We start from the raw sequence: 27777 nt of genomic DNA on the forward strand, positions 1-27777 counted from the left end.
ATTATGCAAGATCAAGCTATCTGAACATCTAGTGAGATTAGTTGAACAGACTGCAAGCTTAATACAAAAGACTCTTCTAGACTCCTCATACTGCAAGGTTAAACCTACATAGTGAAAAATAATAGAAATGTTTGAGATTTCATGCTTAGTATGCCTTGTCTGTCCCTGAGCTGGGCACTCACAAGATCTGACTCCCAAGTCTATGAAGACTTAATTGGCATGCTATACAGATTGCTGAAATCAGAAATGTGGGTTTTGATAATCACTGAAACAGTTCTGGCAGGCAGCCAAAGCCCCAATAGCAAGACTACTATAAATGATGTCAGCTGTGGGTTTATTCTGACTCTGTCTTTATTGAAGGTAGTTTTTCTGAATGTTCAAAACATCACTGACTGCCCTCACCTGCTATCTGATATATTTTAAATGGGATTGCATGGATTCTAATGCAAAACAGATAACCTGAACAGCTGCAGTATGTACCTAGTTACTTATCCCATTTTAAAAATGTACTGTTTTTGGGCTGACATACAGAGTCTTGTGGATTCAAACAGTTCTTGTTTTAAATTTTCTACTCAGTCATCAGAAAGTGTGGCCCATAGGAACAATTTTTTGTGATCTCTGTTCTGTCATTTGAGAAGTAAGTAACTAACAAACCCTGTTCCCAGAACTATGCTTCATTTTTAAAAGATCCTGGTACAATAAGGTATATTTCTGTTTAAAAACTGCCATGTTAATTTTAGTTCTGGTCAAAATGCAAGGGAAAAATAGTTTTTTGCTAAATTGAAAAGGGCTATCAGTGCAGATGAGTAACTTTATGTTCGCTCTCACAATGAAAATGAAGAGCAAAACCCAAACCTTAAACTCCTCAATAAAAAGTCAGTGTCTTTTCATTTTTTTTTTTTTAAAAAAAGAAGTTATTTGATTTAGGCTGTTGACAAAGGAGGCTTGTAACAAGCCCTTAAGAGTTTTTTAATACTGGTATTTAATCATTTATGTAAGAAAATGTAGAAATTACCCAGCTCTGATATAGTAGTCAGAACTAGAGCAATATAATGAGTATAACCTCCAGTGTCTGCTTTCCATAATCATAATTCAGTGATTTTCAAACACTCGGTCTGGTTTTTCACATAACTTCATTGCATAGGGGGAAGGATGAAACTGAAACGGGGTGCTTCAGAGTTAGATGTGTTTTTAGTACAGTTAATATTTAATTCATCTTCCCCAATAAGAGAAAGAGAGGAAGCTGGTGAAATCTTTCCAAATGGACTTGGGGGAATCATGTCTGCCAATAAAGCAGTGAACTCTCCAATCATCTTGGATGAGGGGAGAGTATAGCACAGGAGTAATTGTAGCCGTTCAGGAGGCATGTCAAACACTAATTCCATTTAGACTGAGGCATGGGAGGGCTCTGGAATAAACTGGCTCTGTAGGCCCTGGTCTACACTAGGACTTTAGGTCGAATTTAGCAGCGTTAAATCGATGTAAACCTGCACCCATCCACACGATGAAGCCCTTTATTTCGACTTAAAGGGCTCTTAAAATCGATTTCCTTACTCCACCCCGATAAGTGGATTAGCGCTTAAATCGGCCTTGCCAGGTCGAATTTGGGGTACTGTGGACACAATTCGACGGTATTGGCCTCTGGGAACTATCCCAGAGTGCTCCATTGTGACCGCTCTGGACAGCACTCTCAACTCAGATGCACTGGCCAGGTAGATAGGAAAAGAACTACGAACTTTTGAATCTCATTTCCTGTTTGGCCAGCGTGGCAAGCTGCAGGTGACCATGCAGAGCTCAACAGCAGAGGTGACCATGATGGAGTCCCAGAATCGCAAAAGAGCTCCAGCATGGACTGAACGGGAGGTACGGGATCTGATCGCTGTATGGGGAGAGGAATCCGTGCTATCAGAACTCCGTTCCAGTTTTCGAAATGCCAAAACCTTTGTCAAAATCTCCCAGGGCATGAAGGACAGAGGCCATAACAGGGACCCAAACCAGTGCCGCATGAAACTTAAGGAGCTGAGGCAAGCCTACAAGAAAACCAGAGAGGCGAATGGCCGCTCCGGGTCAGAGCCCCAAACGTGCCACTTCTATGATGAGCTGCATGCCATTTTAGGGGGTTCAGCCACCACTACCCCAGCCGTGTTGTTTGACTCCTTCCACGGAGATGGAGGCAACACGGAAGCAGGTTTTGGGGACGAAGAAGATAGCTCACAGCAAGCAAGCGGAGAAACCGCTTTTCCCAACAGCCAGGAACTGTTTCTCACCCTGGACCTGGAGCCAGTAACCCCCAAACCCACCCAAGGCTGCCTCCTGGACCCGGCAGGCGGAGAAGGGACCTCCGGTGAGTGTACCTTTTAAAATACTATACATGGTTTAAAAGCAAGCATGTGAAAGGATTACTTTGCCCTGGCATTCGCGGCTCTCCTGGATGTACTCCCAAAGCCTTTGCAAAAGGTTTCTGGGGAGGGCAGCCTTATTGCGTCCTTCATGGTAGGACACTTTACCACTCCAGGCCAGTAACACGTACTCGGGAATCATTGTACAACAAAGCATTGCAGTGTATGTTTGCTGGCGTTCAAACAACATCCGTTCTTTATCTCTCTGTGTTATCCTCAGGAGATTGAGATATCATTCATGGTCACCTGGTTGAAATAGGGTGCTTTCCTTCAGGGGACACTCAGAGGAGCCCGTTCCTGCTGGGCTGTTTGCCTGTGGCTGAACAGAAATGTTCCCCGCTGTCAGCCACGGGGAGGGGGGAGGCTTGAGGGGGTAGCCACGCGGTGGGGGAAGGCAAAATGCGACCTTGTAACGAAAGCACATGTGCTATGTATGTAATGTTAACAGCAAGGTTTACCCTGAAAGAGTGTAGCCACTGTTTTATAAAATGTGTCTTTTTAAATACCGCTGTCCCTTTTTTTTTTCTCCACCAGCTGCATGTGTTTCAATGATCACAGGATCTTCTCCTTCCCAGAGGCTAGTGAAGATTAGAAAGAAAAAAAAACGCACTCGTGATGAAATGTTCTCTGAGCTCATGCTGTCCTCCCACACTGACAGAGCACAGACGAATGCGTGGAGGCAAATAATGTCAGAGTGCAGGAAAGCACAAAATGACCGGGAGGAGAAGTGGCGGGCTGAAGAGAGTAAGTGGCGGGCTGAAGACAGGGCTGAAGCTCAAATGTGGCGGCAGTGTGATGAGAGGAGGCAGGATTCAGTGCTGAGGCTGCTGGAGGACCAAACCAGTATGCTCCAGTGTATGGTTGAGCTGCAGCAAAGGCAGCTGGAGCACAGACTGCCACTACAGCCCCTGTGTAACCAACCGCCCTCCTCCCCAAGTTCCATAGCCTCCACACCCAGACGCCCAAGAACGCGGTGGGGGGGCCACCGGCCAGCCAGCCACTCCGCCACAGAGGATTGCCCAAAAAGAAGAAGGCTGGCATTCAATAAATTTTAAAGTTGTAAACTTTTAAAGTGCTGTGTGGCATTTTCCTTCCCTCCTCCACCACCCCTCCTGGGCTACCTTGGTAGTCATCCCCCTATTTGTGTGATGAATGAATAAAGAATGCATGAATGTGAAGCAACAATGACTTTATTGCCTCTGCAAGCAATGATCGAATGGAGGAGGGGAGGGTGGTTAGCTTACAGGGAAGTAGAGTGAACCAAGGGGTGGGGGGTTTCATCAAGGAGAAACAAAGAGAACTTTCACACCGTAGCCTGGCCAGTCATGAAACTGGTTTTCAAAGCTTCTCTGATGCGTGCCACGCCCTCCTGTGCTCTTCTAACCGCCCTGGTGTCTGGCTGCGCGTAACCAGCAGCCAGGCGATTTGCCTCAACCTCCCACCCCACCATAAACGTCTCCCCCTTACTCTCACAGATATTGTGGAGCACACAGCAAGCAGTAATAACAGTGGGAATATTGGTTTCGCTGAGGTCTAAGCGAGTCAGTAAACTGCGCCAGCGTGCCTTTAAACGTCCAAATGCACATTCTACCACCATTCTGCACTTGCTCAGCCTGTAGTTGAACAGCTCCTGACTACTGTCCAGGCTGCCTGTGTACGGCTTCATGAGCCATGGCATTAAGGGGTAGGCTGGGTCCCCAAGGATACATATAGGCATTTCAACGTCCCCAACAGTTATTTTCTGGTCTGGGAATAAAGTCCCTTCCTGCAGCTTTTGAAACAGACCAGAGTTCCTGAAGATGCGAGCGTCATGTACCTTTCCCGGCCATCCCACGTTGGTGAAACATCCCTTGTGATCCACCAGAGCTTGCAACACTATTGAAAAGTACCCCTTGCGGTTTATGTACTCGCTGGCTTGGTGCTCCAATGCCAAGATAGGGATATGGGTTCCGTCTATGGCCCCACCATAGTTAGGGAATCCCATTGCAGCAAAGCCATCCACTATGACCTGCACATTTCCCAGGGTCACTACCCTTGATATCAGCACATCTTTGATTGCGTGGGCTACTTGCATCACAGCAGCCCCCACAGTAGATTTGCCCACTCCAAATTGATTCCCAACTGACCGGTAGCTGTCTGGCATTGCAAGCTTCCACAGGGCTATTGCCACTCGCTTCTCAACTGTGAGGGCTGCTCTCATCTTGGTATTCATGCGCTTCAGGGCAGGGGAGAGCAAGTCACAAAGTTCCATGAAAGTGCCCTTACGCAAGCGAAAGTTTCGCAGCCACTGGAAATCGTCCCAGACCCGCAACACTATGTAGTCCCACCAGTCTGTGCTTGTTTCCCGAGCCCAGAATCGGTGTTCCACGGCATGAATCTGCCCCATTAGCACCATGATGCATGCATTGGCAGGGCCCATGCTTTCATAGAAATCTGTGTCCATGTCCTGATCACTCACGTGACTGCGCTGACGTCGCCTCCTCGCCCGGTATCGCTCTGCCAGGTTCTGGTGCTGCATATACTGCTGGATAATGCGTGTGGTGTTTAATGTGCTCCTAATTGCCAAACTGAGCTGAGCGGCTTCCATGCTTGCCTTGGTATGGCGTCCGCACAGAAAAAAGGCGCGGAACGATTGTCTGCCGTTGCTCTGACGGAGGGAGGGGCGACTGACGACACGACTTACAGGGTTGGCTTCAGGGAGCTAAAATCAACAAAGGGGGTGGCTTTACATCAAGGAGTATTTCAGGCAGGACTTCACAGAGGGTTCCAATAAGAAATGGTGCACCTAAGTTATTGTTCTTATTGGAACAAGGAGGTTAGTCTGGCCTCTGATTGATACGTGGCTAGATTTACCTTGCTGCACCTTCCCTGTGAGTGACTACAGTGTGACCTAGAGGAATGAGTCCCCTAGACAGGGGAGGGGGGAAGCAAATGAGTACAAAACAAATCTGGTCTATTTCTTGTTTTGATCCACTCCATCTATCTTTTACATCTTTGGCTGGCAGCAGACGGTGCAGAAGGACTGCATGCCATCCACATCTCATGGCTGCCCGGCAGAAGATGATGCAATACGACTGCTAGCCATCCTCATCTCTTGCTTGACCGGCAGAAGATGGTACAGTACGACTGCTAGCAATCCGTATCGCCTGCCTGCTCACCATAAGATGGTTCAATAGGACTGACTGCAGGACTAAAGAGAATGACCTGGTCAAGTCACTCCAAATTTAGTCCCTGCGCCCATGTCTGTCCAGGCACTCCCGGCGGACGTAGCCAGGAGCACCTCGGACATGACAATGACTGCTACCAGTCGTATTGCACTGTCTGCTGCCACAAGGCAAGGGGTTGCTGCTACTGTGTAGCAATGCAATACCACGTCTGCCAGCACCCAGGAGACATACGGTGACGGTTACCTGAGCGGGCTCCATGCTTGCCGTGGTATGGCGTCTGCACAGGTAACTCAGGAAAAAAGGCGCGAAACGATTGTCTGCCCTTGCTTTCACGGAGGGAGGGAGGGAATGGGGGCCTGACGATATGTACCCAGAACCACCCGCAACAATGTTTTAGCCGCATCAGGCATTGGGATCTCAACCCAGAATTCCAATTGGCAGCGGAGACTGCGGGAACTGTGGGATAGCCACCCACAGTGCAACGCTCCAGAAGTCGACGCTTGCCTCGGCACTGTGGAAGCACTCCGCCGAGTTAATGTGGGGGACATTTTCTGTGGGGACACACACACTCGAATATATAAAACCGATTTCTAAAAAACCGACTTCTATAAATTCGACCTAATTCCATAGTGTAGACATACCCTAGGAGTTGATGGATGTTCTCTTCCGTTAATAAGAGCCGTTGTCATAATCAAAATAGAGGTAAATAATAAAAGCAGAGAGAGGAAAGATGAGAGAATGCACACTGTTCTATGACTATTCTACATTCTTCTTTACATCAACCCTAAATGAAGAATTCCTGAAAAAACTGTTTTCAGATACCACTGAGCAATGTCCCATGATGTTTTGTAGGTGTATTTATAGTGAAGATAATGCTAACATGGAAGAATATAAATTTGCCATCACAGCTTGAATGTTTTTATAGTATTGTGTAAATGTCAATGCAGTTGTGCTTTTTAAAACTTTTCCCAAATTAAACAAACATTCAGAAAGGCATTGTGTGTGTGTGTGTGTGTGTGAGTTGATCAATGAAGTGAATTATTGGGAGAGAGGAGGTAGCAAATGCTAGCAGTATTATATATGCTTCTTTTCTTCCATAATATCTGCATGATAGCTGGAAATCCAGTTTATCTGGAGAAAATTAAGATGCCTCGCCTGAGGTTACTCAGGAAATAGGTTCTATAATGCACTACTATTCGTCTGTCACCCATTCAAATCCAGACAAGATTTATGTAACAGCACATTAACAACATCTCAAGACACTCTATTACTAAGTATGTGAGATGATGAATTGGTGCTGGTTCAGTCTATTTCTTAGTGGAGAAGATTCCACATCACAAAACTCTCCACCTGCGACAAACTGGGAAGTAGCTGTATTATTTTGTATGAATATGGTGTACTCCTCTGTGTCAGTTTATGATGGGTTACGTACGTGTCATGCAGTTAAATCAAAAGAGGTTGTTAGAAGAACCAAGCAGGAAAGGTAAAGCAATGGCTCAGATAAGGAGCATCCCAGCAATCCTTCAAATGCAATAGTCAGGTTTATAGCAATGAAGGGCTGCCCAACCCCAGAGACATAGCTATTTTGCCAGAGCTGAGAAACCCCAGGGTTTAGAAAGGGGTAGAGTTGATCAAGTGGCTGGAGGCTTCCTAGAGAGTATCAGAGAGAGCTGACAGGCTAGCTAGGGATTGGACAGAGACAGAGTGTGCTGTTAGCAGGACCGTGTTTCGCCCGCCCAGGGATGGGGGTTAGCTGGTCAGAAATACTGAAGAAACGTTCTCTGTGCGAAGCAAAAGGTAACCAGTAGAACACCTTGCTCACAGGTGCATCATTCAAGAGTTCTACACTTATCTGCAAATCGTGGAACAGGATGGTATATTCACTGTCCAAAGTCCAACAGCAAACGGAGCAGTAACACCTACTGAGAATGGGATTGGAAATCTAATGAAAGATAAGAGCAGAGGTTGAGCCTTACTATAGAACATTGATATCAGTGTATTCTCATCTCTGTGCAGCAGTAGCTCTGCTTGTAGAGGTCTATGTGTACCAACAATAATAGAGATGGGAAAATGGAAAAGATCTTGTTGATCACCCTGCTGGTTTGTCCTCTATCTATAGTTTATTCTCTAGTGCCTTGTCTTGTTTAGTGATACCTGATACTGCTGATGAAGAAGAGAGAGAATGTTGCCCAAACTGCAGTGTAAAAGTAATAAATAGTAATTAAAAGTAAATAGAAATGTGTTTAGTGCTGTCTCCTAGCCTGTGGAAAGGGGAAAGAGAAATGATTTTGTGAGTAAAGCAGGATCGCTTCTCTGGCATATAAATACGTGTACGTTCTCTGTGCTTCATTGACTAGTGGATTTGCAAGACAAGAGCTTGTGTATGGCTGAAATCCTGGATGTGCACCTCTTGGCAAGGCAAGTAACCTTTCATTCAATCTGACCTCCTGACATGAAATGTAGAAAGGTACTTAGAGCCAACTTGTGCCTCCATTTACATACATGTAATCACATGTATGTGTAACCACAGGCAGAATTTTTTCCTCAGTTACCAGGGACAGCCTTCCTATAACTTCATCCCTCACCTGCTCTCCGGTGCTTGTTTCAGTTTAAAACATTCTGAATGTTTCTTTTTCCATTCAAAAATTGTCATTTGGGGTATAGACAGAGTAGCAGAAATGACTGAAACAGACTTTGTATGCAGTGTTGTTGTAGCCATGTTGGTCCCAGAATATTATAGTTTCCATTTCAGATGGCAAAATTTGATATACCTCAGCCACCTTGTCCTGGACTTTCTAAACCAGTCCGATACTTGAATAGTTGCAGGAAATAAGCAGCCCATTGTAAATACTGGGGCAACTTATGCCCTGGTGTTATCAAGTATACCACCATTGACTTCTGGGGGGAGGGGGCAAGGGGTAGCTCAGTGGTTTGAGGTTTGGCCTGCTATACCCAGGGTTGAGTTCAATCCTTGAGGGGGCCATTTAGGGATATGGGGCAAAAATTGGGGATTGGTCCTGCTTTGAGTAGGGGGCTGGACTAGATGACTTCCTGAGGTCCCTTCCAACCCTGATATTCTATGATTCTTGAATGATTGCATGTAACTTCCTGACTCGTTTTGCCAGCAGTACCATTTGAATATGGAAAGCTTGAGGCTATATAGTATCTAAGATGCTGACTTTTACCTGTTAGTCCTAGTCTGGAATTTAAAATATACAATGAAACAGATTCTTGAAGACCAATATATGATGGAAACCCTTTCTTTTAAACTTTTTTTCTTTTTTTTTAATTATTTCATGGTAATTGTTGGAGAAACTGCTCCTCTTCTTCTGAATCCAAACTAGGCTCTTTTAGTCAGCGAGCCTTGCTTTCTTTCATGTCTTGACTGAATGTATTAATTCAAAAGTTCATTAGCTCTTACGATCCTTTGCCTACTTTTTAAAGTTCCCTGGCCGAGATCTGTACTATGCACTTCTTGAAACCAAAGTAAATACATTCTTCTCAAGAGCTCTGGTTCCAAGTCATTCCTGATGGATTGATTGATATTTATGACATTACATATTAAAGCCTTGTAAGAGCAAATGGTCTCAAACACATGATTTTTCTTGTGCAACAATGCACTAGAAGGTGTTTAGGTATCTTGAAGTTTGTACATATAAACATATTTTGTATATAGTGGAGGAGTATTTCAATATGGCTCTGGAGACTGACTGTGCAGCAGAAGGATAAAAAGCAATTTTAGAAAATGGACTGTTTTCTGATAGAGTAATAGATTCTGTATTATTTTGCTGAAATTTTGACAAAAAATGTGCCAAATCTGGAACCTTGTATCCCAACATCTTTGAATTTCAGGGTAGTTCATGTTCAAATCCATGAATCTAGACCCGTTCCTATGGTTTTGATTCTGTCTCCGTGCAAAATCAGAAGGGACACCTTTTCCATTTCCAGTTGAGAATAAGCTAAAGCTCTTTGGCTCCATGTGAGGAGTGCATTTTGCATGTATTGATAGATACTTATATTAAACAAAATTGAACAGGAACAACTGTTAGGAAATTTCATCCTACAAAGGTGGAAATTTCATAGGAACAGATGTTCTTTTGAGATTTCATCATTCAGGATGGTGGAAATAGTATGATATTAGTTCATGTGGCAAAATTGTTGCCATCTTTGGGCAAAATCTTGAAAGCACAGATTGAGAAATTTTGGTACCATCAAATCCAAACACACCCTAGATCTGAGTTGGCCTCAAACAAATAAAACCTCATCTTCTGTTGTTGTCTTGATTCCTATACAACGATGAAGGCATTATCCAGGGTACGTCTCCTTCAGATGGAAACTAACATTTTGTTGTCTTAGTTTCCTTTTGAATTATGGACATCCCTGATCACCCTTGTCGTTCCATTGCAGATTTTCCCAGTTAGTCCTAAGGAACTGTGTAATCACAGGGTCATTTTGATCTTCTAAGGCTACTATACAACTGTAACCTGAGTCTACTGCTAGAGTCAGTGAACACGAGCTGTTAAGACCGTGAAGCAGATTGCTGGAACATTGCTAATAAGTGTTGAAACTATTCCTCTGTTTGTAAATATAGATATATTGCTCATAAGATACTATAGATACAAAAGCTACATTTGTAGCAGATTGTTAATATACCTTTTAAATATCTGCGTACTCTGATTTGAAGTGATTTATCAGTAAGAAGGAAACAGAGAAGCCTAAAGTAGTGAGAGAAGTTAACGATGGTGAAAAAATAAAGAATCCAGTTCTTTGGTTACTGTACCTGTGTTTTATTACTTACTGAAAGACAAGAACCCAGTGAACCTGTAAAAATAGTCTGTTCCCAACTTTTTGAAACAATATTCTTCTAACCATTTTATCAGCATGAGCTTTTTAGGCAACTTCCTGTCAGTTGACAGTTTTAATGGTTTAATAATATACCAAAATTCTTGCTGTCGTAAGAGCTTATTATCTGCTCTCAAGAATAGTGGCTTTTATTTAACAGTTTCTCAGACCTACTTTATGATCTGTTTGCAGTTTTTATCTAATTATAAATCCTTTCATGAATGTTCCTTATTCTATGAGTACTAAGCACTCCTTTTGTTCTGGTGACATCTTCTGGATTAGGTTGCCTGTAGAAGGAATAATCAGAATGGCTCTTCTTCTAACCTTCTCCCTTCTTCTTTTCTGCCTTCTCTGTGCTTGCTTCTGACACAATATGGAGAGAGGGGCTGGAATGAAATGTCTCTGCCCAAGTCCGTTTGTTAATATTTGATTCATGATTGATTAACTGACTTCTATCTTAGTAGTCTAAAAAATTTAAAAAAAAATAAATCCAAACACCTAACAAAAGGTACATGCATACACTCCAGCTCCTAAATGCCTCAAGACCACTGTAGCATCTAACTGCAATCCAGATTTTAAAAAAGATAATATAAAACATCACATCTACAAATTGTTTTTTTCCAGTAGGAAGCAGTGTGGTTCAGAGGACAGAGCAGACTTGAAATTAGGAGACTTAGGCTCTGTTCCCAGTTCTTCCCTTGTCTGACTTTGGGCAAATCACTTAATCTTTCTTTGCCTCAGTTTCTCCAACTGTAAAATGGAGAAAATCATATGTACTCCCCTTTTGCACAGAATGCTTTTTATCTGCAGATTTCAATAAGTGCTGAGCACTATTCTTTGAATCTGTCAGAAATAAAGGATTTTCAAAAGCACTCAGCATTGGCCTAAATGTTCTTGTGAAGTTAGTGGTAAAACTCCCATTGATTTCATTGGGAGCAGAGTTAAGCCATGACTTACTGGTTTTAAAAACCGCACTGCAAATGTGCAACCAATACACACAAGAATGGATCTATTAAAATCTGTAAATGTGTGTGAATAAACATTGGTTCCTAGAATGCTGGTTCTCAGCCTTTTCATACTGGGAATGTCCCAGAACCCACCTCCATTTCTTTTTAGCCCCATGGGAAAGGCAGGGTGGCTGCAATTCCCAGACATCAGATTGCAACCTCCAGGTTGAGAACCCATGTTTTATTCTGCCCCTGTATGTAAGCATTCAGAGCAAGCCAGTGCTGGTTAGTATTCTGCATGGGCAGAGTCACATTTCAATAAGGAAAATCCTTCACTCTCTTCTCTGAGCTCAAATACATGATTCAAAACTTTGCCATGTGAAAACCAATTTGTTTCATTCTGTTTGTAAGAGGAGCTACTGGCATTGAGAGCTCATTTCTTCACATAAAATAGGAGAGAGGCATGCATTGGGTTTACCTTTAATAAATGTCACAATTTATTTAATCAAATTCACCATTTTTACAACCTCATCAAATATCTTTTTCAATTCTACTGTCCTCTTCTCTGCCACCAAATTCTCCTGGTGAGTTGACCAGAATACTGTAGCTAAATGGCATAGAGTGAAATAGACCGTATTCTAGTCATAAAGCCACAGTGTTTTCCTGTCACGGTTTGGACACTGCCAGTGGTGCAATATAGTGACACCAGTCCAACTTGTCTGAAAGAATTGAATGTTCAAAGTTCCAAAGCACATTTGGTCTCCAAATGTCTCTGAGCTCCCTCCCTCTAATGGTCATATACATGCCACAGACTCCTTTGCCAGCTGCTGCAACAACTTCTTTTAAGTACTGTGGTGCATGTGTGGGTCTGAGTCCACAAGACAGGAAAGTCAGGCTGCAAGGGGCAGAGCCACACAAGACTGCAGAAAGGGGAGGTTGTTTGGACTGCCCTGCTACCTAGCTTCATGGAACAGTGTAGTGAGCATGTACTGTAATCCAGTTAAATGCCCACTGAGGGGAAAGTTGCAGGGCAGGAAGACAGAAAAAAGAACATGGGGACAGACTACAGAAAAATGACAAATTCCATGGCAAATATGCTCCATTTTGTGGTATGAGAAAAAATGCAGGATCCCATGGCCACAGATTCATAGCCTCCTCTTGGTTGCGATTAATAGGACAGCTTATACATTTTAGAGCCGCTGTTTCAGGTTGTCTGCAGATACAGACGGGAGTCACTGCATCAGTTTACATTCCACTCATATTTTTGAAGTATCTCCACAGCCGTAAGGGCTCGAAATTTGATAGCCAAAAAGGCCAAAATTTGTTAGCATTAACTATTAGAATATCCACCATTATAATAGTTAATTTTGGAAGGGCTGTTAATCCTCCTCCTTCAGTCAGTCTCTTAACTGTCGGAGTTTGAGATGAGGCCTAATTGTGAGAAGGGGAGGTTATCCTACATCTGTGTATTGCAAGGTCCCTACACCTTTCTCTGATGCACCTGATTCTGGCCACTCTCCTATCCTGGAGTTGAGGGCCCTCGGGTCTGACCCAGTGTGGCAATTCCTGTGTTCTTGTGTCACTAGAAACGCACTTCCCTTTTTCAAAACAAAAGGGTAGGAAAGGGAGCAAAAGGGGACGGGGGGGTTAAATCTCCCTGAAACTTTTTCATAATTTGACAGTATTTGAAAATAGTTTAAAAACTCATCAACGAGCCAATTCTTCTCCTAATGTAAGTCCTCTAAAATCAATGGAATTACACCATGGATAAATTAGGCCCAGTCTATTTCACATAGTTCATGTCAAATAATTCTGGGAAAGAACCAGTGAAAGTGCCTTGAGGCAGAACTCTCACTCAGGCTTGAAAATATCCTTATGAACCAGCCCTAAGGAATGTAATGGAGAATGACTATCTAACATGTACATTTCATGAGATGGGAAAGATAGACTCCTATTGACTTCAATAGTCTTTCTGTTGGTTTCAATGAGCTTTGATTAGGCTCATAATTCTCTTTAATTCTACAGCTTTAACAATTCTAATGAAAGGATAGTCTCTTTTAAATTAGAAAAAATTCTGTAGAACCCTATTGGTTTAATCTCTCTTCAGTTCTACAGGACTCCTCTTCCATAAAGTAAGATTGCTGCATCTTGGTCTTCAGGGATTGAGATTGCTCTTTCACATTTGCTGTCTCTCTTTTTTTAATCTAGAACTCTTTCACAGAAATTAGAGATAGGAAAGACATTTTATGGGATGATCTAGTTCAACGGTTCTCAAACTGTAGCACCCTCAGGACCCCATTTTGATTTTAAATTTTTCGTGGACCCCCAAGCTGGCTTCTAATTTTCCTCAGGGGTGCTCAGCCCCTGGCCCTGCCCCCACTCCACCTCTGCCTCTTTCCACCCCTTGTCCCAAGCGTGCCCATCCCCGCTCCTCCCCGACACCTCTTCCATGCCGCTGAACAGCTGTTCCACAGCCTGCAGGAGGCACTGGGAGGGAGGGGGAGGAGTTGATCAATGAGGCCAGCAGCCCTGGACATGACTCACGGACCCCAGTTTGAGAACTGCTGATCTAGTCCATTCACTTGTTAGTGCAAATTTGCTTACTACCCTACATTTTCTTGTGCTTAGTTCAGCCTACTTTAAAAGTCCTAAATAACAGGTTTCCACCACTTTCCGTGGGAGATTATTTCCTAATCTAATAAATCTCAGTCAGAATTTTTCCTTTTCTTCATTCTTCAACACGTTATCCCCTTTCCTGGACACTGACGAGTTCAGGGCTGCCCAAAGGGGGGGTGGAATTTGCCCCAGGCCCTGGGCCCTACAGGGGCACCCACGAGAGGTTTTTGGTGGCACTTCGGCAGCAGATCCTTCAGTGCCGCTGAACACACCCAGAGTGAAGGACCCGCCGCTGCTTCTTCCGCTCCGGAAATTCAGCGGTGGGGGTCCTTCTGTTCCATGTCTTCGGCGAGGTGCCCCGAAGACCCGGAGCGGAAGGACCCCCGCCGCCAAATCCTGAATCCTCTGGGCAGCCCTGGACTAGTTTGCTCTTTAAATTTCATCTTAAAGCTTGCCTTTTCTCTTTGGCTCACAATTTTACTATCTGCAAAGTGTTGAGATATTCTGTATGAAGGACACAATTAAAATAAATTATCTTGACTAGCAAAGGAAGGATGGTGTTGTGGTTAATGCATTAGCTTGGGCATCAAGCTCCGGGTTCAACTCCCAGGTCTGTGTAAACTTCCTGTATGATTTTGGGCAAGGAATCTTCTTCATCTTTTGTGCTTCAGTTCCATATTTAAAATTTAGGATTGTAATACTCCCCTTCTCCCCATTCAGTCTATCTTATCTATTTAGATTGGAAGCTGTTCTGGGCAGGGGCTGTCTCTTATGTGTTTGTACAGCAACTAGCACAGTGGGACCCCAACCTTGGCGGGCACTACTAGGTGCTATCAAAATATAAATAACATGACAGTGGGCTCTCTGGCTAGCAGCTTTTCTGAGCTGGCTTCTGTAATGGTGCTGCTGTCCTTTCAGGGATATGCATGTAGAGTTAGCATGTGAGAATTTCCCTAACAGTGTTTTAGGAGCAGATCTTGAAACAAAAGAAAAAAAAATTGACATGAAACTGCATAAATAATACAGAACACTCCAATATCCAAATGGGGAATGTCTTTCATGTAGAAACCAAAGCATCTTTTTATATGTTGCCAGGAATCTGTGGATTCTGTCATAAGCTGATATTTTACTGTTTTAAATGAGAAATTATTTCAGGTTATCCTTGCCATTATACAGTGTGTATATTGCATAAAATATCTGTCAGGGCTTTGCAGTATCTTTTTTTTCATTGTGATCTTTGAAGTGCTGGTCTGACCTTTACTAACTAACCTGCTGCTGATTTCTGTTGCATTATGGGGTGCGGGGAAGAATCAAGACCTTATTTGCTGTTTCTGGCTATATTTATACATGAGGGTTCGCTCTGATGACTTTTTTTAAAATGTATTTAATACTCCAATGTCTAAAAAATGTGTAGCAAAAGATACTAGTTACAATTCCTTTTCCTACGGTTCTTGCAAACGTGAAAGGTCTTAGAAAGGTTATTCTACAATTGTGTTCCATGTAAAAGTCCATTAGATGAATAATACATGTTGCTCTGAAAGATGTGTAATTCAAATAGAATACATTGAACAAGAAAGTCTCTAAGTGGCAATTAACTTCTTATATTTGAGGTACCAGTTTTATCATCCAGAAGCTAAAGTGCTCGAAGATTTTGATGCTCTCCAGAGGTTGTGTGCTTTGCCTGGAACAAGTTATTTTATAAAATATGGCACTACTGTGAGTTTAAAAATTGCCTTATTAATTTAGCAAGATACATGGGGCCAGAATCTGACTCCATTACGCAGGTGTAAATGTGGAGTAACTCCATTGTTGAGAAATCTGAAATTCCTGTCTCACTGAACTCTGAGAACAATGGGGTTTGGAGATTGTCAGGAACATCCATGATGAAGAGTTTATTTACTTATTGTGTAGTAATTTATACTTGCTTTTAACTAAACTTCTGAAATGTATTACTGTTTTTAGCATCTTTTTGAACATAGGAAGATTGTGAAATATTGTATGAACTTGATTAGTTATCAAAGTACCTAATCTTTTTGTTTTGATTGTGCTTTTCAGTGACTACTTTGTTTAGTGTATAGATTACTTTATAAATATCTTCACATGACACATGTCGAATGTCTCTTAGTATAAAGGTACCTGGGTTGCTCTATCAGGTGACACATGGGAGGGCACACAGGGTCAACCCCCTGAGTTGCTGCTTGGCATGTAGTGAGCATGCTCAGTAACATCATCTGAAGTTGTTGCCCTCACTCTGTTTCTCCCCCTCCCCCCCCAACAGGTACGGGTCATCTCTGGTTGCTCTGAACTCAGTCTTGTCTCAGAAAAGATTAAAGTCTCATGCATATTTTTTAAAAGAAAGAAATCTGAGTAATTCAACACAACTGTTGACTTTTCTCAAAGAACAGAGCAACTTACTGTTCCCCATGGAAAGAACTCTTCTCTGTAGTTTATCAATGTTCTTTTTCCTGCCTCCCATAAGAGGGCCCTAAAAACCTAATGAGAAGGAGCTGGAGTCAGTTACCCAAATACTAGTCTATGCAATGTACATGTTCTTGTTAATCTAACTCTACAAAGAAAAGAATGTGAATTTCCATAATCAGCACATTTGTCTGAATAATTACCTTTCCATTCAAAGAGAATGGGTGGCTCAGGGAGAGGAAATGGGAGGGGGCAGGACTTGAGGGGTGGAATTATTGCCCCTCCAGCCCTAAAGAAAAATCCCTGGGAAAGGCGATACAGATTGGGACTAATTTATCCTTTCTGTGGGAACACCCCACATTCTGGGGTCATCTGAGCAGGCGCAAATAGTTGGTAGCACAGGTGTAATGGAGCCAGGATGGAGGGTAGCTTCCAGAACCATAGGGCCTCTGCGTGCATGGCCCTGGCCTCTCATGGATCCTCTGGGATACACCAAGTTTGGCAGGTTTCGGAGTAGCAGCCGTGTTAGTCTGTATTCACAAAAAGAAAAGGAGGACTTGTGGCACCTTAGCGACTAACCAATTTATTTGAGCATAAGCTTTCATGAACTGTAGCTCACGAAAGCTTATGCTCAAATAAATTTGTTAGTCTCTAAGGTACCAAGTTTGGTGTGGCCTTTTTCTCAGACTGGCAAATGGCATCTCTGATCTGTCAATAGACATCTGTTACTAATAGACACCTGTTACTAAATGCCGAGCATTGCAATATTGCAAACTAATCTCATTACACACCCTTTAATTCAACAAGCTGTAATGGCCCAAAACACTGCATTATCCCTGCTGCAAGGTAACAGCATGGACCTTCACTACAGGATACTGTAGCACTTTCTTGTAAGGAATTTGTCCAAACCTGGTCACTCTCAATGTCTTTATAAATTTAAAAAATAATGATAAGCGTATGAGTCACTCACTCCTCTTATTCTCCTTGATAAAAGGACTGACCATGTTTCCTCTGAACTCAATGGGAATTTTACCACTGACCCCAATAGCTGTTCAGCTGTTGATTTCTTCTTATCATAAAGAAGCTTTATTTATGTCAGTCTGGTCTCTTTTGCCTTGTATCAGAGATCAGTATCAGAATGGGAAGGGTTACAGGCTAGACAACTGGCTTGGTTGTACAAATGTATTAGTGTCAGGGTAGGCAAGCTTGCAGCTGTTCTCATGGTGGTAAATTAAAACTAAGACCAATGGCTAATTTATAAACACTACTTCTTGCAAGAGAAATAGAATAGTTTTTGGAGTAACCAGATCAGTGATCACATGAATAATTAAGCTGACATTGCAGTCACTAGACTAAATTATCTGTAATGATAAATTTAATTACTTAAAGGCCCTCTAATCATTCCCATACTGTAGAGTCTAAGAAGCTGGACTGTGCGCTGGGTAGTTTCTTGGGGTATGAAGTGGGGAAACATGGATAGGAAATAAGATTTACAGGAAGCAAGGAGTCTTGATAAACTTGGCAGAATTCTCTGATGCTACTTGGAATAATCACTAGGAGCCTGTCCAAGGGGGACGATGGCTTGTGAAATAGTGAGGGCTTGTGGGGGAAGCTCATGAGAGGGAGGGCCAATGAGCACCAGGAGCCTATTAGAGGATCAAAGAAAATGATGCAAGGTCCTGAGAGTCTATTGTGGAGAGGTTGGAATGGCTGCAGGTTGCTCATAGGCTCCAAACAGCACTCCAGTAGGCTGGCAGAGAGCTTCAGAGGGCTTTGTTTTAAATAAGGGTTTAAATTTCCCAAACTGCTTTGCCAAATCTTTTGAGACTGCCTATCACTCCAGAGGGTCTCGCTTAACTAGAGACTTAACCAGAATGAGAACCTACAGTATAAGGAAGAACAACACTCTTAAACACCCAGATCTGCTGTGAGAACAAAGTAGAGACAGAAAAGTACAGTCAAAGGAAATAGTTTATTGTATAAATGACTTTCCAAGTTTGCCTCAGTGTGAAAGTCCCTTTTCAAGAGGCATGTTTCCATTCACTCCAGTGCCCTCCCTGAAGCTCTCTTTTAGAGGAGTCTGACTATTATTGATAGGGCCCTGCCAAATTCCGTCCATTTTGGTCAAAGGATTTTAAAAATCATGAATGTCATGATTTCAGCTATCTAAATCTGAATTTTCACAGCGTTGCAATTGTAGGAGTCCTGCCCCAAAAAAGAGTTGTGGGGAGTCGCAAGGCTATTGTCGGGGGCGTTGCGGAGCTGCTACCCTTTCTTCTGTGCTGCTGCTGGCAGCAGCGCTGCCTTCAGACCTGGGCGGCTGGAGAGCGGTGGCTGCTGGCCGGGCACCTTGCTCTGAAGGCAGAGCCGCCGCCAGCAGCAGCGCAGAAGTAAGGGTGGCCTGGTATGGTGTTGCCGCCCTTACTTCTGTGCTGCTGCGGGCGGGGTGCCGCCTTCAGAACTGGGTGCCCGGTCAGCAATTCCCTCTCTCCGGCCACCCAGGTCTGAAGGCAGCACAGAAGTAAGAGTGGCTATATCGCAACCCCCCTAAAGTAACCTTGCGACCCTCCTGCAACTCTCTTTTTGGTCAGGACCCCCAATTTGAGAAATGCTGGTTTCCTCCGTGAAATCTGTATAGTATAGGGTAAAAGCTATGCTATATATACACAAGACCAGATTTCGCAGGGGGAGACCAGATTTCAGACCATGATGCGTTTTCCGTGGCCGTGAATTTGGTAGGGCCCTAATTATTGATGATAGCACTGAGAATTACCTCATCTGAAGTATGATAATGCCATGTTTTCTCATGCTTATGGTGCTCCAGACTTACTAGGCTCCCACTTTGCAGGTCATATACTGCATTATACTTTACTGAGCAATAAGTGATCTACATACAGCTACTGCAGCTATAGGGCTATATTTCAAATGTTTGTGCACTTAATCATAAACCTCTGCCTTGGCATGTGCTAATATTTGCACAATGCGATGTGTAGTTGTGCATTCATATGACAAGACAAGGTGCAGGTTCATTGCTGCATCCATATACATTCATCAGAGTGGCCCAGGCTTGTCAAAATTGGGCCATAACTTATATAGTTTCACTCTGGGGCTTTCAGATATGTTTATTTCTCTGTTCTCATCCCTCCCCCAAACATATTCATTAATGGCTTCTGTCTTCGTCAGTGACGGGGGCGTCTGATTATGGCCTATGTCTTTGGAGCACTCTGTGTGTCTTAGTGAAGCTTATAGGAATTGGAGGTTTTGATAAGATATCAAACAGTTTGGCTCTGAGTTAGCAAAGCTTTTGATGAAACTTCTCTAGCCTTTCCCGATCTCCCTTTGGAAAAGGAACAGGATCTGCTTGTTAGAAAGACTTTGATGGAATGTACTTTCTTCTCTTTGAATTATGAAGCACAGGCAAGAAGTTTAGATTTTCTTGGCACAAGGGGATATTTGGTATTGTTCTGACATTCAGTCTTTATTCCCCAGTGAATTCATTTTATTTCCAGTTGAATTTAATATGATGAATTTTTAACAACTGTCTCTGGCCATCTTTTCTGAATTTAATCTTTTTTTATTTTAAAGAAACAATGTTTTAATATTAATCCAAAGTAAGTTGCCTTCATACTTAACCAGATTCCTGTTTCATTCCCATATTTGTAATGATATTGCTGTCAGTCTTACACTTATTGGCAAATTAATGTCAGATCTAAAGTGACGGATATTATTTCCCTGATTTTTTTTTTAAATTTGAAACAACCTACTGTACCTAGAGAGAAAATGACAAGTTTTTTCCTCTGTGAGCTTAGATTCACAAAGAGATTTAGGCATGGTGTCCCTATGCGTCACCACACCTAACTTCTAGGGGGTCTAGAAAATCATGGTGATTCACAAAGCCTGAGTTTGTTGCCTAGCTCTCTTTACAGTGAATGGGGAGGGAGAGGTGCCTCAGAATGGGATTCACAAAAGCCAGCATGCTAGGTGGTTTGTCACCTAAACTAGCTACTAGGATGTGCCAAGCCGAGCGTGGTGTGCTAAGCCCTGCCTCTTTTCAGAGGTAGGCATCTAGGTCCAGGCTACAGGAAGGCACCTCCCTCTGCTTGAGATTTTCAGCTGCAAACCCCCTCTGGAGATAATAGTTGGAGGCTCCTTCACGGAGCCGTAAGCACAGGCGTATACTTAGTGCAGTTCACAACCTCTCCTAACACCTGCTTCTTCTGTGGCGAGAGGGAGACCCTGGCACACATTGATTGCAGCCCCTTTTCCAGCTCCTCCTCCTCAAATTTTGGCTGTACTTTTCCCCGCATCTCCTTATTTATATACACCTTATTTGTGGGGCCACAAAGTCATGGGGCCTCCTCCTGGCACCAGCCATATGGCCGTCCACCATGCCAGGAGGAAGAAGGTGGATGGGAGCCCCATAGTTGCAGAGCCCCCTTACTTCAGATCCTCCCTTAAGTCACATCTCTGGGCCATGTTTCTCTATGCAGTGTCCACTGTCTCCCGGGATATAAAATATTAAACAGTTAGCTGATAAACTTCAGTCTTACTATTAATGTATTCAGTAAATGTTTAAAACAGATTGATAAATTTAATTTTGTGACATTCTAATACCTAATGTGCACATTCAAAATGCCGCAGCAATTCCATTTCATAGCGTATGCCAGTGGTTCTCAAACTAGGGCCACCGCTTGTTTGGGGAAAGCCCCTGGCGGGCTGGGCTGGTTTGTTTACGTGCCGCATCCGCAGGTTCGGCCGATCGTGGCTCCCACTGGCTGTGGTTCACCGCTCCAGGCCAATGGGGGCTGCAGGAAGGGTGGCCAGCACATCCCTTGGCCCACGCCGCTTCCCGCAGCCCCCATTGGCCTGGAGCGGCGATCTGCGGCCAGTGGGAGCCATGATCGGCTGAACCCGCAGACGCGGCAGGTAAACAAACAGGCCTGGCCCACCAGGGGCTCTCCCTGAACAAGTAGCAGCCATAGTTTGAGAACCACTGGTGTATACAGAACTAGGTTCCGCAGTGTTAGGACCGTTGCTATGGAACTGACGTCACACTTTGGTAGCATTAAACCTTCAAACAACATCATGTAGGTTATCGCGATTTTTGGTAACTATTCTTCCACAGTGAAGGTGGAGCAATCAAAAAGGAGTAATGCCTGGAATCATTTCACAAAAATAACAGAAGACACCGTTATATGTAAACAGCACCGGAGCAATGCTGAACCATTTGAAGCTGAAACATCCCTGTTTCCTGTGGAAAAAGAAGGCAAAAATCAAACGACACTGACAACATTTGTTTCTGACAGTTTTTTTCACATGTTGCATTTTCTTGAACTAACGGAGTTGTTGTGCACCATGGTTAAGGCTGTGTGTCTGTCATGGAGGTCATGGAAGTCACAGATTCCGTGACCTCTGTACCAGCCAGTGCGGCTTGCTCTGGGGCTGCCCGAACAGATCAGGCAGCCCTTAGGCCAGAAGCACTGGCCATTACTGGGGCAGTTTGGATGTGGGAGGGGGCTCAGGGCTTGGGCAGGGGGTTTGGGTGTGGGGCAGCGCTCACCTCGGGAGTGGGGGTGGCTCCCCGGAAGCAGCTGGCATGTCCCTGCAGCTCCTAGACGGAAGAGCAAGGGGGCTCTGCACGCTGCCCACGCTTACAGGTGCTGCCCCTGCAGCTCCCATTGGCTGCAGTTCCTGGCCAATGGGAGCTGCAGTGTCAGAGCTCGGGGTGGGGGCAGCGCAGGGAGCACCACCCCTCCCCCCCCGTCCTTCCATCCCTGCTAGGAGCTGCACGGACATGCGGAGCTGGCTAAGGAGCCTGCCAGCCCTACCAACCCCACCCCCAGCAGGGGTCCTGGGCCACATGCCACCGCCCGGCTCCCTATCCCCAGCACCGGTGGGGGTCCCGGGCCACGTGCCCCGGCACCTGCGGTGCCACTGGACCATCCCTCACAGAGCACCTGCGCCCCCCCCCCAAGTTTTAGTCAGCTTATATAGTACAAGTCATGGACAGATCACGGGCCGTGAATTTTTGTTTACTGCCCGTGACCTGTCCATGACTTTTACTAAAAATACTCATGACTAAAACGTAGCCATAACCATGATCACTACAGATATGCTGCCTATAAGTGTCGTTGAGGGCACAGGTTTTTGTGCATTGATGAGTTTTGTAGAATCTGAATACCGTATGCCTGTGAGACCGACTATAACCTCGCAACTCGAGAAGTGCGATGAATACTGTGTAAAGTCTGTCTGGGAAAATGCTGTTAAAGTTGCTTTCACCACTGACTGCCGGACGGCATTAACTACAGAAAGTTACATGACTGTCACTTACCATTATATTGAAATTTGAGAGCTTCGATCTGCAGTTCTACAAACCGAAATTATGGCAGAACGACACAGCAGAAAACCTTGCTGAAAAATTAGACACTGTAGTGGAAAGATGGGGTCTGGCAAGTCATGTCTTGGCGTGTGTACACAATAATGCAAGCAACATTGTGCTCGCCAGGTATATTACATGGGAATCTGTCAATTGTTTTGCCTATACTTTGCAGCTAGCCATAAATGATGGGTTTTCTTCAAGTAGTGTGGATCATGCTGTTGCAGCTGCAAGTAGACTAGTTGCACATTTGCACCAAAGCACCGTAGCTGAAAAAGCACTAGAAAGAAAACAAACACAGCTTTGGGTTAAGCGACACCATCTGATCCAGTTGTGTAAAACTCATCGGAATTTGGTATATGACATGTTTGAAAGACTCAGTAAGCGAAGGTGGGCTATAACAGCTGTGCTTCCAGATAGCGCTCTAACAAAACAATCTGATGCCCAAACGCTTCAGCTGCGAGATGAGCACTGGCAATAAGGTGATGAGATTCAATAAGGATAAGTGCAGGGTCCTGCACTTAGGACGGAAGAACCCAATGCACCGCTACAGACTAGGGACCGAATGGCTAGGCAGCAGTTCTGCGGAAAAGGACCTAGGGGTTATAGTGGACGAGAAGCTGGATATGAGTCAGCAGTGTGCCCTTGTTGCCAAGAAGGCCAGTGGCATTTTGGGATGTATAAGTAGGGGCATAGCGAGCAGATCGAGGGATGTGATCGTTCCCCTCTATTCGACACTGGTGAGGCCTCATCTGGAGTACTGTGTCCAGTTTTGGGCCCCACACTACAAGAAGGATGTGGATAAATTGGAGAGAGTCCAGCGAAGGGCAACAAAAATGATTAGGGGTCTGGAACACATGACTTATGAGGAGAGGCCGAGGGAACTGGGATTGTTTAGTCTGCGGAAGAGAAGAATGAGGGGGGATTTGATAGCTGCTTTCAACTACCTGAGAGGTGGTTCCAGAGAGGATGGTTCTAGACTATTCTCAGCGGTAGAAGAGGACAGGACAAGGAGTAATGGTCTCAAGTTGCAGTGGGGGAGGTTTAGGTTGGATATTAGGAAAAACTTTTTCACCAAGAGGGTGGTGAAACACTGGAATGTGTTACCTAGGGAGGTGGTAGAATCTCCTTCCTTAGAAGTTTTTAAGGTCAGTCTTGACAAAGCCCTGGCTGGGATGATTTAATTGGGGATTGGTCCTGCTTTGAGCAGGGGGTTGGACTAGATGACCTCCTGAGGTCCCTTCCAACCCTGATATTCTATGATTCTATGAATTAATAGAGGATATCTTGCCAGTACTTTCCACTTTAAAATGCAAACTGCCATGTCTGCTGAACAGTCCGTGTCAATTTCAAATATTTATCCAGTTTGCAACAGTCTTCTCCAAACTCACCAAAAAAGTGAAGTTTCTGTCGAAAATGGAGGTCGCTGATTTCAAGGCTGGTGTTTGTTGCTCTTGGAGCATTGCGTGAAACCCAATGATCCTGCCGTAACTACCAAACCTGTACTTATTGCCTCCTTGTTAGATCCACGCCATAAACACATGTGGTTTCTTTTGCCTGTTGTCCAGATCACTACTAAATCAAAGCTTCTGCAACTTGCATCGATGTTAGAAATAGAAGAACCTCCAAGTGCTGTGGCTGAATTGAGAAGAGCCGAAACGGAAGAGCCGATAGAGCCAGTGCCGAAAAAAATGTGTGAAACTGAGACGGGTGTTATAGTGATGCTTTTAGGTGAAGATTATACCAAAAAGGAGAATGAGGAGAATGTAGTAGAAAATGAACTGGAAAATTACTTCAGGGAGCCTTGTCCTTCATTGGAATGCAGTCCACTGGAGCGGTGGAAGGTCAATGTACAGCATTTTCCAAGGCTTGGACAATTGGCAGAGCTACCTGTGCATTCCAGGATCGTCTGTGCCTGCAGAACATGTGTTTTCCAACGCTGGCCTTACTGTTAATCAGCTGCACACAAGACTGACACCAGAGCATGTAAACATGTTAAGAAAAATTAACAAAAATCAGCAGTAGAGTTGAAATTCTAATTGGACTTTTTGGGGGTTGGGGCAGCTCACGGATATTAGGTAAAAGTTAAACAAAAAAAGTGGGTTTTACACACACGACTGTCTGGTTATGTTGTTAGTAAAGACACTTGACAAAGATAATGTATACGTGGGGTAGATTGTGAACTCATTAATGATTAAATGATACAATTGTAATAGTTTAAACAGTTACTTTTTTAAACACTATTCCCATCCCTACTGGACACCTTTGAGGAGCAGTATGCGCTGTCTGGGGGCTCTCTGCTCGGTGTCCTCCTCAGGATCTCTCATTTTGAACCTGTGACTCTCACTCCTGTCCTTTTTTCTTTTTTTTTTTTTGTTCATTAGTTGTCTCCCGTGCTTAGTTGATGCCTGGGTCTGGTGACTCCTCCCTTAGGCTGGAGGTGGCGGGGGGGGGCTTCAGATGTGGGCAGGCCCACACCCACCCATCCCCAGTGCTTCAATAGGTGCAAACCCTCTCTGGGAGTCAGATTCCTGTGCCATTTTTGTAGGAAGATGGGGGTGGATGAAAGGAAGAGGAAGAAACCAATGGTTCTTTCATTACTTATCCACAGTGTAGCAGCTTCACCACTGGGCCAGAGAGAAAGTGAATTTATGCACATGGGAATGACTCTCTAGCCTGGTGGTTAGAGTATTCACCTGGGAGGTGGGAGACCCAGGACCCGGTTCCAACTCCAGTGACTGCTAGCTAGTTATCCACAAAGGAACAACTTCAGCAGAATATCCCATAGCCCAGTAATTAGGGCACTCATCCGTGAAGTGGTGGCAGATCTCTGGCCCAAAGGAGGGAAGGGGAGGACTTAAACCAACGGTCTCCAAGATCTCAGGTGAGTAACCTAACCATTATGCTAAAAGTTATGAGGGAGATCTTCTTGTCCTCCTTCCACATGTCTTGTCTTGTCTTGTGTAAGTTTGCCTACAGGGACCCAATCTGGTAAGTAGGGTCTGCTCATGCCAACCAGATCAGGCCTGGAGGTGAGTTAGGTGGCAGGCCACCTAGTTTCCCCCCCCAGTTTATGTATTACTCTGAGGCTTAGGTGACCAGATGCCTGGCATGGGGATGCCATGCACGTGCACTGAGGCCGAAACATATGTGCCTAGAGAACTTTTACTGCAAAAATTTAGACACCAAGCAATTTTAGGCACCTAAGGGATTCGGGGGCAGCTGAGTGGGGGGTTTCTGAATCTCACTGGGACTTGCTTCTGGGATTTAGGTACCTCAAGTCCTTTTGTGAATCCAACCCTTCCTTGTCAACTTCCAAATACTCTTACCCATTTTAGTAAGTGATGGTAAAGCTGCAGTCAGGTTCAAAGCTGGGCCTGACTCAAAACCTCAGTTCTAAACACTCCCAAATGCTAAGGCCAAATCTGATTTTTGAAATTGGTGCCCATCCTTAGATTAGCTAATACACAACGTTTCTCTCACTGGTCTCCCACAGTTCGTATCACTGCCCTCTACAGATGGATTGTCTCAGTCAAGTGTGTGATCATGTTGCCTTCTACTGATAAAACTGCAGTACTGACATGGGTATGTGTGATGGGGTTACACCCCTCCCCCCATCACCTTCTAGAGAAGGGGGAAAAGCAAGTAGAGTGATGTTTTGTATCTGGGCGTGACTGACTAATTGCATCCCAGCCAGAGGGAACAGAGCTAGCTAAAGACCCATTTAGATTCAGTGCAGTATAATTTCTCACTTATTTAGAGGAGAGTAATAGACTCAATCCTTGGTCCAAGCAGTTCTTTCCCCTACATGATCGGTAGAAGGGAGCCACATTTGATCAAAGTCTCTGACTTGGTCTGTTGCTTTGGTAAATGGCCTCTTCCAAGGGTGGTTTCTTTTTCTTTCCAGCCATTTCCCTATTTGGGGTTGGTGGCTTTTATAGCCTTCTTTCAAAACTCATGATTGTACACTACACTGTCATGCAGATAGGTCTTTCTGAGGTCCACTGATGCCCCGAGTCTTTGGTCTGCCATTTGGTCATCTTCCATCCACAATCCATAGCCACCCTACCAACATCTCCGCTCTCCAGTCTCTGCTGGATATACCCTTACCAGTGTAGCCTAGCCTCCTTCGACTTGTCGTACATTGGAGCAAGCCACATTCGGCCACAAACAACCTAATTTAGTTTCCTATCATGAAGTGTCCAACCTCTGACCCTGTCTTCATTTCCATGGCAGAAAGTACACTGATTTTCTTTCTTATGGCTGGCCAAGTCTTTGTTTAGAACGTTAAGATGGGTCAAACTACAGGTTTTTACACTCTTCCTTTTAACTTTATAGGCATTTGTTTGTCACAGAGAACTGGAGTCAGCTCCCTCCTTTTGAACCACACAGCTTTTTTACGATGCTTGACATCACTCGGGAGGACAGCATCATCCACAGCAATTGACCTTAGGTATTTAAATTCTTTCACTCTCTTCTAAGCTCTCTGCCTGTGATATGCTATATAATGAGTCCTCCTCTCTGTTATCATCGGCTTGGTCTTACCAGTGTTCACTCAAAGTCCAGCCCACTCAGAGCTATGTTGCAATTGGCTTGCTGGGTCTTAATCTTCCACATATATCTGACTAAGTCATCAGTGAACAGCATGTTCCAAGGTGCTTCCTTTTGTATAGTCTCACTTATTGCACCCATGACAACTGCAAACAAAAAACTGCTTTCCCCGATGTAGGCTAATGTTTATTGGAAATTCTCTAACTGTAGCCCCATTTAGTTTTGAGTGCAGTAGTCACTCCAGCATACATATCCTGGATAAGATGGATATATCTTCCTGGCACACCTCTCCATCAGAAATCCCACTAAACTAGTTCTCTTGGTACATGATTGTATGCCTTCTCCAAATTCACAAAGACGATACCCGGTTGCCATCTCTTTTCTATAAACTTCTCTGAGGATCCATAATGCAAATATGGCATCAATTGTGCTCTTCCCAGCATGAATCTATACTGACCCTT

General features: G+C 44.2%; 1 pseudogene; it reads left to right on the forward strand.

Moving 5' to 3' along the window:
• The window catches only part of LOC141984506 (E3 SUMO-protein ligase ZBED1-like), a 31310-nt pseudogene extending 6499 nt beyond the window's left edge, over nt 1-24811 (forward strand).
• The last annotated feature ends 2966 nt before the right edge of the window (nt 24812-27777 follow it).

Source organism: Natator depressus, chromosome 3 (genome assembly GCF_965152275.1).
Source record: "Natator depressus isolate rNatDep1 chromosome 3, rNatDep2.hap1, whole genome shotgun sequence".
Classification (NCBI taxonomy): Eukaryota; Metazoa; Chordata; order Testudines; family Cheloniidae; genus Natator; species Natator depressus.